Source organism: Nomascus leucogenys, chromosome 12 (genome assembly GCF_006542625.1).
Source record: "Nomascus leucogenys isolate Asia chromosome 12, Asia_NLE_v1, whole genome shotgun sequence".
Classification (NCBI taxonomy): Eukaryota; Metazoa; Chordata; class Mammalia; order Primates; family Hylobatidae; genus Nomascus; species Nomascus leucogenys.
The window spans coordinates 30314857-30327251 of NC_044392.1; the positions used below are offsets into that span (position 1 = coordinate 30314857).

The following is a 12395-nucleotide window of genomic DNA, read 5'->3' on the forward strand; positions in this document are numbered from 1 at the left end:
GGGGGGGTGTCCAGAAAAAACAAAAACTAAGAAAAAAATGGGCCAAGCATGGTGGCTCACACCTGCAATCCCAGCACTTTGGGAGGCCGAGGCGGGCAGATCACCTGAGGTCAGGAGATCAAGACAATCCTGGCTAACACAGTGAAACCCCATCTCTACTAAAAATACAAAAAATTAGCCGAGTGTAGTGGTGGGCGCCTGTAGTCCCAGCTACTCAGGAGGCTGAGGCAGGAGAATTGCTGGAACCCAGGAGGCAGAGGTTGCAGTGAGCTGAGATCCTGCCACTGCACTCCAGCCTGGGCGACAGAGCAAGACTCCTTCCCTCCGCCCAAAAAAAAACCTTTGGCCAACTTGTGAGAGGCTACATATTGAGTACATTATAATGTTTATATTATACGTTATATATAAAATTTTACATTATATATAAAGTAAGGTAATTTTTTTTTTTTTTTTGAGACGGAGTCTCACTCTCTCACCCAGACTGGAGTGTGGAGTGCAGTGGTGTGATCTTGGCTCACTGCAACCTCCGCCTCTCAGGTTCAAGTCATTCTCCTGCCTCAGCCTCTGGAGTAGCTGGGACTACAGGCGCATGCTGTCACAACCGGGTAATTTTTTTTTTTTTTTTAGAGATGGGGCTTTACTGTGTTCCCCAGGCTGGTTTCGAACTCCTGAGCTGAGGCAATCCACCTGCCTCAGCATCCCAAAGTGCTAGGATTACAGGCGTGAGCCACCGCGCCCAGCCAAGTAGGATAAATATTTTATTTTATTATTATTATTATTTTTTGAGATGGAGTCTTGCTCTTGTCACCCACACTGGAGTGCAGTGGCACGATCTTGGCTCACTGCAACTTCCGTCTTCTGGGTTCAAGCAATTCTCCTACTTCAGCCTCCCGAGTAGCTGGGATTACAGGTGCCCACCACCACACCGAGCTAATTTTTGCATTTTTAGTAGAGACGGTGTTTCACCATGTTGGCCAGGCTGGTCTCGAACTCCTAAACTCAGGTGATCCACCTGCCTTGGCCTCCCAAAGTGCTGGGATTACAGGCACGAGCCACTGCACCCCGCCGATAAATATTTTAAATTACCAGTCTGTTTATTGACTTAGCAAACACTTTTTATAATTGAATAAAGGGGACAGTTTGGCTAAAAGTTGTATTTATTTGTTATGTCATAAATTAATGAAGTCTGGATTACCTGGCATTTAGTGTCTACCAAAATTTTTCCCAGAGTTTTCTTAGCTTACAGGAGAAACTAAGTTCTTACAGGTATGGATTCCAAGTCAAGAGGGTTCTGTGTTGTTAATAAGCACAGAATATCTGGAAGATTTAGTCCCTCATGGAGCTGCAGGAAGAAGGGAGGGAAAGAGGGGAGAGACGGAGAAAACAAACTTTGCTGGCTCCCATTTTTGCCTTAGGCTGTAAGTTCACCTGAGTCAGGAAATGAGTAGCGATAAAAGGCACTGATCTGAAGGGGAAGATCACAAAGGGAAAGGGGTCACAACAAAGGCGGAACAGGAAAAGCTTACAAAAGGAAAATAGGTGGTAATTGAAGATACAGAAAATTGTAATTTCTTAATTTTTTTAGGCCAAAAAGCAGATCCTTGAGATATTACTAATGAATATGAATACAGTGCTCAATAATTATTTCTAAAACTGTAACTGGCTGTGGCTTGTAGCATTTCTTAAAGTATACGAGACTTTTTATGTATCTGCTGCCCAACCAATTGGGTATATATATAAAACTATCCGATTTCAAATATTTTATTGCTTCATAGTAATTAAGAGAAGTAAGACTGATAGTACATTTTTTTGGTTACCATTGGGGCTAGGTATTTTGAATAATTTTTAGGCTTGTGGTGGAAGAGAAAATTTCATGTTACAGTGTCATCAGTAGCTTGTACCTAGTTTGGTTATTTGGTTTGTTTGTTTCTCTTTCTCTTCTCTATTTTTTTTTTTTTTTTGAGACGGACTCTCGCTCTGTCACCCAGACTGGAGTGCAGTGGCACGATTTCGGCTCACTGAAAGCTCCACCTCCTGGGTTCACGCCATTCTCCTGCCTCAGCCTCCAGAGTAGCTGGGACTACAGGCTCTTCTCTATTCTTATTTCTGCTGGGGTTAATTAAATGATTGTTTCAGAAATATTTCTATGAGTTGCTCAGAGTCTAAGTGAATAATTGCTTCAAATGGGAATTAGTGCAATTCTCTAGAGGTTGGACCATTGTTAACTTCATAGGGCACGGTCCTGATAGAAGAGAGAAAGGGGAATAGTGATTGAAAGAATTGAGAAAAAGCATCTCAAAGTATTTAACAGCCTTGGTGAATTGCAGTGAAACGAAACTCTTCATTTCAATATTCCATAAAAAACAAAAAAATAATATTCCATATTACCTATGTATTAGCCAGGTGTGTGCCTATAATCTCAGCTACTTGAGAGGCTGAGGCTGGAGGATCTCTTGAGCCCAGGCGTTTGAGGCTGCAGTGAGCTATGATCTTGCCACTGCTTTCCAGCCTAGAAAACAGTGCAAAACTCTGTCTTAAAAAAAAAAAAAAAAGTCATGATATATCAGGCTATGGAAGACATAAAAATGAATAAAACAGTTTAAATTCCTGTTCTCGGGAGTTTCTATTCAAGTGGGATGAGAGTGGGGTGAAATTATAAGTAATTGTGATTAAAAGTGACATATTAGTCAGGGTCCTCCAGAGAAACAGAACCAACAGGATGTGTAGACCAACAGGCTGGAGACCCAGGGAAGAGACAAAGTTTAAGTCAAAAGGCTGCCATACTTAAGAATTCCTTTGGGGGAGATCAGTCTTTGTTCCATTAGGCCTTCACCTGATTATATGAGGCCCACTCACATTATGGAGGTCAAAACACATCCATTTACAGTTAATATAATCACCCCCCACCCCCTCCCACAAAACAAAAATACTTTTATAGGCCGGATGAAGTGGCTCATGCCTGTAATCCCAGCACTTTGGAAGGCCAAGGCAGGTGGATCACTTGAGGTTAGGAGTTTGAGACCACACTGGCCAACATGATGAAACCTCAGCTCTACTAAAAATACAAAACTTAGCCAGGTGTGGTGGCATGTGCCTGTAATCCCAGCTACTTGGGAGGCTGACGCAGGAGAATTGCTTGAACCTGGGAGGTGGTGGTTCCAGTGAGCCGAGATCGGGCCACCACACTCTACCCTGGGCGACAAAGCGAGACTCTGTCTCAAAAAACAAACAAACAAACAAACAGACAAAAAAACACCACTTTTATAGAAACATTCAGGATAATGTTTGACCAAATATTGACATAGTAGCCCAGCCAAGTTGACACAGAAAAATAACCATCACAGGTGATAGATAAATTCTCTGATGAGAGAATTAAAAGTGCCATGTGAGTCCAAAGGAAGGCACCTAACCCAAATTTCCAGGGATGGTGGGGGTCAGGGAATGTAGCCATAATAGATCTGCTGCAAGTCAATATGCAGGGTTGCAGCAAAGAAAGATTTAATCATAGGGCCGTGAGGAGTTTAGGGCTTGGGTTTTTAAGGGTTTCAGAGTAGGCTGAAGTGTAGAGATAGTTGATTGAAGAGTGCAGAGTAAAGTCATGGGGCAGGAGATGAAGAAACCATATTCTCATGCTGACTAGGCTGCTCTGTGGAGATCTTTAAACTAGTTGGTGTCAGCTGTTCTGTCTGGAATTCAGGATCTGTTTAAGCAGTTTGTTTGTTTGTTTGTTTGTTTGTTTTTTGAGACAGAGTCTCACTCTTGTCACCCAGGCTGGAGTGTAATGGTGAGATCCCAGCTCACTGCAACTTCCGCCTCCTGGGTTCAAGTAATTCTTGTGCCTCTGCCTCCCAAGTAGCTGGGATTACAGACACCCACCACCACACCTGGCTAATTTTCATATTTTTAGCAGAGACAGCGTTTCACCATGTTGGCCAGGCTAGTCTCGAACTCCTGACCTTAGGTGATCTGCCCACCTTAGCCTCCCAAAGTGCTGGGATTACAGGCGTGAGCAGCCGTGCCCGACTTTAAGCAGTTCTTAAAAGCCTAATGATTTTAATGTTAGAAATCCTATCTATAAGAAAAATCGAGATGCAAATGGTCAGTATCTAGTGTTATGCGACTTTCACTTACAAGGAAGCGGGTCATAGCGCAGCCTGATTAATGCTTATAACTACATTTCTGCCTAGAATTCAGCCCCAACAGTCTATAGGAATTAGATACTCATGTGAATATATGTTATGAGTGAGGGTGTGTGTCTGTATGTGTGTGTGTGCAGATATGACAGGAAGTGATGGGGAAAGTTTTGGGGAAAGGGAGGCAGTTGACTTGCATATAGTGAAGGGTGAAGAATGTTTCAGGCAGAGAGACCAGCGTATGGAAAGATCCCAAAAGCCAAATGGAGCATGGCATGTTTGAGGATTTTAAAAAGCATCTTGATAGCTCTGTTGTTCATAAAGTAAAAGGGAAGAGGTGGAGCGGGGAGAAAGGTGAAAAAAGGGGCAAAAAAGCAAAACTTCAGAGATGATCAGAGACCAGATTGCAAAAAGTCGTGTAAACTGACTTTGTATGACTGAGGGCAATAGGAGCCAATGATTAGATTTAAACTGGGATATTACGTAGTCTAGATAAAATGTGTAAGTTTTATGATATCACATAGGAAATACAGCTTAATATATATTATTCCTTAGTGACGTTTTCTTTCAAAAAGTATTAATTGAGTATAAACTATGTACCAGTGATTGTGCTAGCTGCTGGAGCTGTAAATGGTTAGTGTCTGAAATCTTTCTTTAGCTGAAATGTGAAGAATGGTTTGCCTGGCACAGGAGCAGCTGTTTTAGGGGCTGTAATGATAATCGAAGGAGTAGCGAGAGGAGGCTTGAATCCTGCAGTAGGGGTTGAGAGAAGTAGGCAGGGCTGGATTGTTTCCTCAGATTGTTTTTACTTCCACAGAAACTCCATCATTATTCTCTTAGGAAACTAGGGAGTTATTCTTGCAATGGTGTGATTTCAGAAGGTAAGCATTCTAAAACCCATTTGTGACCATTAAATGTAAAATGTATTTATTTTGCCACCCAGGCTAGAGTGCAGTGGCCGATCACAGCTCACTGCAGCTTCAACCGCCAAGGCTCATATGATTCTCCTGCCTCAGCCTCCCAAGTAGCTGGGACTACAGGTGTGTACCACCTTGCCCAGCTAATCTCTTTCTTTCTTTCTCTTTCTTTCTTTCTTTCTCTCCTTTCCTTCTTTTCTTTCTTTCTTTCTTTTTTTTTTGTAGAGATGGGGGTCTCACTATGTTGCTTAGGCTGGTCTCAAACTCCTGGGCTCAAGGGATCCTCCTGCCTCGACCTCCCAGAGTGCTGGGGTTACAGGCATATGTCTAGCTGCAAATTTAAAATTTTATTAACAAGCTAGTATAGCACTTGACTGATGGTTGTGTCTTTTTTCGTTTGTTTGTTTGGGTTTTTTATTTTACTTTATTTTATTTTGAGACACGGTCTCACTCTGTTGCCCAGGCTGGAGTGCAGTAGCATGATCCTGGTTCACTGCAACCTCCTGGGTTCCATTGATTCTCCTGCCTCAGCCTCCCAAGTAGCTGGGATTACAGGAATGCACCACCACACCCAGCTAATTTTTGTATTTTTAGTAGAGATGGGGTTTTGCCATATTGGCCAGGCTTGTTTTGAACTCCTGGCCTCAAGTGATCTTCCCGCCTCGGCCTCCCAAAGTGCTGGGATTACAGGTGTGAGCCACCACGCCTCCCTTGTATTTTTATAATATGTAAAGTTGTTATCCATTTGAGAAATAAGGGTTCTGTGTCTCAGTGAGAGAACCACCAACTGTGGTGGACACTGAGATGTGCTGCTCGGTCCCTCCTGGGGAAGTAATGACTGATTTTAGAGTTCTTGGGAATGCTAGGTGAGAATGGCCCTCTGAGACTAAGCCTTCTTTTGAGATTGCCTCAGCTAATGAGAACTGCCTTGCCCAAGGTCACAACTCTTTTCAGAGGCATCCACCATCTAAATGACTGATTGGTGTGAGGGTACAAAGATCTGGGCATTTTATCTCATCTGAGGACCATTATGAAGGGAAATTTCAGTTTCAGAACTCCATGTACTGTTGGCAAAAGCCTTCATTGGGACTTATCATAGATCAACCTCTCAGTCTGCCTGGTTCTGTTTCTCTCTCCTCCTTTCCCCTGGTGTTCCCCAAAGCATGCTAGTTAGTGTTCTGCATGCTAATTTGACTGCTACCCCAAGGAAGCCAGCCTGCAATACCATCATCTATCCAGTTTGCTCAAGCCAGAAATCAGGAAAATCCACCAGATGTCATTCTCTCCTTTATTCTGAAAATCACTATATCTAATCAATTGCCTAGTCCCTATTTTTTTCCCCATTCCAATTGCCACCATTGTAATCCAAGTCACCACCATATGTCATTTACGTAAACTATTAAGGTCACTGCTATTTTGTTTTCCTCTCTTTACCTTTGTCTTTATCAAAGTGACTTATTTTTTCTTATAATTTTATTATGCTGAATTGATTTGTTGAGGTATATATGACATCCAGTATGCTGTATATATTTAGAGTATACAGGTCAGCCAGGTGTGGCAGTGCACACCTGTAGTTCTAGCTACTCAGGAGGCCAAGGTGGGAGGATCATTTGAGCCCAGATGTTTGAGACCAGCCTTGGCAACATAGCAAAAACCTCATCTCAATTTAAAAAATAATAATAAATTAAAAATTAAAGTATATAAGTTGATAAATTTTGACATTTTGGTGTGTCCCTTACCCATCTTTCCAGCTTCCCCTGGCACGGTTCTCTTTTTTTCAGCCAGGCAGGACTGGACCTTAAAACCGAGTTCTGTGATGCCTTGCTTCTCGTGCCTCAGGGCATTTGCCTGTGCTCCTTCGTCTGTTTCCCCCTTTGTGGGATTTTTTTTTCTTTTTTTTTTGAGACGGAGTCTCGCTCTGTCACCCAGGCTGGAGTGCAGTGGCGCAATCTTGGCTCACTGCAAGCTCCGCCTCCCGGGTTCACGCCATTCTCCTGCCTCAGCCTCTCCAAGTAGCTGGGACTACAGGCGCCCACCACCACGCCCGGCCTTTTTTTCTTTTTTTTAACCTGTGAGATAGAGATAATAATACACCCCGCACCACACCTCTTATAGAATTGCTCCAAGCAATGAATTAAATGATGTCAACAAAGTTCTTAGCATAGGACATGACACATTTTTTCCTCTTTCCAACATTAGATGTAAAAAGTATCCAAGGGCAGTGATATGGTTTGGCTGTGTCCCCACCCAAATCTCATCTTGAATTGTAATTCCCATAATCCCCATGTGTCGTGAGAGAGATCTGGTGGGAGGTAATTGATTCATGGGGGTGGGTTTTTCCTGTGCTGTTCTCGTGAGTGCATAAGTTCAGGAAATCTGCTGGTTTTATAAAGCGCAGTTCCCCTGCACACTCTCTCTTGCCTGCTGCCATGTAAGACATGGCATTACTCCTCCTTGCCTTCCGCCATGATTGTGAGGCCTCTCCAGCTGTGTGGGACTGTGAGTCCATTAAACCTCTTTTTCTTTATAAATTACCCAGTCTCGGATATGTCTTTATTAACAGTGTGAAAATGGACTAATACATGCAGGTATCAAACTTTATAATTATTTTGTATCCTCTACTATGCCTGGCATATACAAAGTAAACAGTACATAGCAAGATAACATTTTTATTTATTTATTTCTTCAGACACAGGATCTTGCTCTGTCACCCAGGCTGGAGTGTCGTAGCTCACTGCATCCCCAACGCCTGGGCTCAAATGATCCTCCTGCCTCAGCCTCTCAAGTAGCTGGGATTACAGGCACAAGCTGGGGCGCCTGGCCCTCAGCACCTTAAAATTTTAATGAGTTTATTTAAATATTCAGTGATTCACGAATTAAGCAGCACTGGATTACAAGTGGTTCAGGACTCCACTGAGGGAACATGAGGGGGAAATTTTTATAAGGTGCTCACAAAAGCAAGACAAATAAAATATTTTGTTAAAGAGAAAAGTCCCTAGTTAGAGGTTAGAGTTGGCAGTTTATGATTGTTAATGTCTCTAGTTAAAGGTTAGCTTGTGGTTTCTTTCCTTTTCTTTTTGAAACAGGGTCTCACTCTGTTGCCGAGGCTGAAGGGCAGTGGCACAATCACAGCTCACTCACTCACAATCACTGCTCTGCTCAACCTCCCAAGCTCAAGAGATTCTCCCACCTTAGCCTCCTGAATAGCTGGGACTATAGGCGCATGCTCACGATGCCTGGTGAGACGGAGTTTCACCATGTTGCCCAGGCTGGTCTCAAACTCCTGACCTCAAGCAAATGCGCCCACCTTGGCCTCCCAAGGTGCTGAGATTACAGGCACGAGCCACCAAACCCAGCCAGTTTGTGGTTTCTGATTGGTTAAGCTTATGTTTTGTTTTACTGTTTACACTGAGTGGGCTTTTGGTTTGCTTCTGTAGGAACCCAAGGCACTGCAGCCTTCTCAGCCTAATGGCTTCCCAATTAATTATTTTAGCAATATATTGAATACCAGTAGGCATTTCTGTGGACTGGGATTTAGGATTTCAGTCTCCTTACTTTACAAGTCAGGAGATAAATAAGGCAAAGCTTTCTTTTTTTTTTCTTTTTCTTGGTTTTGTTTTTTAGTTTGCTTGCTTGTTTGTTTGTTTTTGAGACAGTTTCACTCTTGTTGCTCAGGCTGGAGTGCAATGGCATGATCTCAGCTCACAGCAACTTCTGCCTCCCGGGTTCAAGTGATTCTCCTGCCTCAGCCTCCTGAGTAGCTGGGATTACAGGCATGCACCACCATGCCTGGCTAATTTTGTATTTTTAGTAGAGATGGGGTTTCTCCATGTTGGTCAGGCTGGTGTTGAACTCCCGACCTCAGGTGATCTGCCCACCTCGGTCTCCCAAAGTGCTGGGATTACAGGCATGAGCCACATGCCCAGCAGCTTGTTTTTTGAGGTAGGGTCCTGCTGGCTGCTCAGGAGTGAAATGCAATGAGGCAACACAGATCAGAGTTGAGCCAGCATCTATCTGGCAAAATGATGTAAGATGCAAGACACTTAGAAGACTCATAGACCAATAGGCCTCTGGTGTGGTCAGAGCTCACAGAGTCGCTCATTTCCACAGTTTTTAAAATAGATTTTTAAAATTTATTTATTTTTGTTTTTGAGACAGAGTCTCACTCTGTCTCCCAGGCTGGAGTGCAGTGGCATGATCTCGTCTCACTGCAACCTCCACCTCAAGGATTTACGTGATTCTCGTGCCTCAGCCTCTCTAGTAGCTGAGACTGCAGGTGCCCACCACCATGCCCGGCTAATTTTTGTGTTTTTAGTAGGGACAGGGTTTCACCATGTTGGCCAGGCTGGTCTCAAACTCCTGACCTCAAGTGATCCGCCCGTCTCGGCTCCCAAAGTGCTGGGATTACAGGTGTGAGCCACCGAGCCCGGTGCATTTCTAGTTTTGATTCATTTGTTTATTTACTCATTCATTGAACATTTATATACAACTACTATATGTAGTGAGCTGCTCTAGGTACCCTGGGCAGTAATTCTCACATGCTGTTGGTATTGGTCAACAGAAAAAGCATCTGAGGAACTGTTAAGGTAACAGATTATTGAGTCCTACTCCCTGAAGTTCCTGATAAAGAGTAATCCTGGGAGCTGGTGTTTTTTTTAAAAAAAACTCTTCATGTGATTCTGATGAACTCTTCTGAGGGAGCAGACGTAATGAAGGCATTGTTCCTATTCACAAAGATGAATGGGAGAAGAATAAACATAACTTATAAGGAAAACTGCATCAAGGTACATTAGTTTTTTTTGTTTGTTGGTTTGTTTTTGCTCTGGTTAATATGAATTTATTTGCCCATATTATCCTTCCTGCAAAACATAGCCTAAAACTTTGGGAGAGGGTCATGTGTTGTTACTTTATTCATGTGACTGTTGGGAGTGAAAGTGTGCTGGTAGAAAAATATGTGGGCTGATATTTTGTGTTTATATATATGCTGGTATGTAATTAGAACACACATGATAAGTAAATTCTACGTAGCCCTGATAAATTTCAGGCTAGAAAAGGGTGCAATAGAATTTTCTTTTTTCTTTTTTTTTCTATGTATTTAGGTCTAGGGCAACAGTAGAATTTTCTGGAGAGGTATGACATCCTTACCAACTAGGGTGTTCTTCCAAAAAAAAAAAAGAAATCAGCACTTCACTGATATGTAAACAGGAAGTATTGATAAGCGCCTTTCTATCAATATCCACAAAATGTCCCCATCATCGCTCATCCTGTGGACAGTCCTGGAAGTTATGAATGGGGGTAATGTAGGGATGCTGTATGTCTCCATCCCACCAGCACAAATCCAGCATGAACACTGAACGTAAATATATAAATGTACATATTTGGGACAGCAGGTAATGTACTGAATGCAGATTAAAAAATGTGTAAGAAAAAGCCTTTCAGTCTGGGCAACATAAGGAGACTTTGTCTGTACAAAAAAAATTAAAAATTAGGCCGAGCGCAGTGGCTCATGCCTGTAATCCCAGCACTTTGGGAGGCTGAGGCGGGCGGATCACAGGATTGGGAGATCGAGACCATACTGGCTAACACAGTAAAACCCCATCTTTATTAAAAATACAAAAAATTAGCCAGGTGTGATGGCGGGCGCCTGTAGTCCCAGCAACTCGGGAGGCTGAGGCAGGAGAATGGTGTGAACCCAGGAGGTGGAGCTTTCAGTGAGCCAAGATCGTGCCACTGCACTCCAGCCTGGGCGACAGAGAGAGATCCCATCTCAGAAAAAAAAAAAAAAAAAAAAAATTAAAAATTAGCCAGATGTGGTGGTGTGTGCCTGTGGTCCTGGCTGCACAGGAGGCTGTGGTGGGAGGATACCTTGAGCCCGGGAGGTCAAGGCTGCAGTGAGCTATGACCACACCACTGCATTCCAGCCTGGGCAACAGAGCAAGACACTGTCTCAAATAAATATATAAATAAATAAGAAAGAAAGAAAAGAAAAGCAAAAGCTTTTTTCCCTACTCAGTTCCAGGATGCAGGATAATGCATATCCATTACGTTTTACGTACTCTGAAATTCAATACTTGCTATGTTGGAAAATTTTAGTTTCAATATTAAACTGAAACAACAAATACTGTTGAGCATCTTTTATGTATGAAAGAATCTTTCTAAACATTTTAGTGAAAATAAAACACTGGTACTTAGAGTTTACTCAGAGCCACATGTTTTTTTTTTTGTTTTTTTTTTTTGAGACGGAGTCTACCTCTGTCGCCCAGGCTGGAGTGCAGTGTCACCATCTCAGCTCACTGCAACCTCCGCCTCCCAGGTTCAAGAGATTCTCCTGCCTCAGCCTCCTGAGTAGCTGGGATTACAGGCATACGCCACCACGCCTGGCTAATTTTGTATATTTAGTAGAGATGGGGTTTTACCATGTTGGTCAGGCTGGTCTTGATCTCCCAACCTCAGGTAATCTACCCGCCTCGACCTCCCAAAGTGCTAGGATTACAGGCGTGAGCCACTGCACCGTGGCCCTGAGCCACACGTTTTATAGGCTACCTCAAAATTGCCATTGTTAGGGTCTGCTTTTAGTATGGAGGGTAATTTCATCTGTGACCCAGTGGTCATTTATGTTTTGTGATTTTTACATTTTTTTTAGGTGTGAGATTTTTTTGCCTTTTTTTTTTTTTTTTGGTGGGGGAGGACGGGATTTCGCTCTTGTTGCCCAGGCTGGAGTGCAATGGCGCAATCTCGGCTCACTGAAGCCTCTGCCCCTCGGCTTCAAGCGATTCTCCTCCCTCAGGCTCCTGAGTAGTTGGGATTACAGGTGCCCGCCACCATGGCCTGGCTAATTTTTTGTATTTTTAGTAGAGACATGGTTTCACCATGTTGCCCAGGCTGGTCTCGAACTCCTGGTCTCAGGTGATCCACCCACCTCAGCCTCCCAAAGTGCTGGGATTACAGGTGTGAGCCACTGCGCCCGGCCTAGGTGTGAGTTTTCCTAAGGGTGTTTTGTACTGTCTCTGTGTGGGAGATAATTGAGTCATAGGACAGGCTATTAACACAGGACTTTCCAAATGACTAAGTGTCTCGTGCAAAGTTATGGACTCAGGCTTAGACAATCATCCTGCTTTAGCTTTCAATTTATCTTTTGGTCAAAATTTTTCATGATGGATCTAAAATATTTTTCTTTTTAAAAAAGTACGATTATGTATATTAAACTGATGTTGAGTTAAAATATCAGGAAGAAACAGATAACTAAAAATAACAGGATATGATTAATGGTTTTGATTCATAGGGCTATTTTTATCCTCTTCTGGAGTTTGAGTGCCCAGATTTATATTTGCAGAGCAATATGAGA

At 42.9% G+C, this 12395-nt stretch overlaps 1 pseudogene; it reads right to left on the reverse strand.

Moving 5' to 3' along the window:
- Positions 1-1411: 1411 nt before the first annotated feature.
- Positions 1412-12395, reverse strand: part of LOC100605618 — a 77552-nt pseudogene continuing 66568 nt past the window's right edge.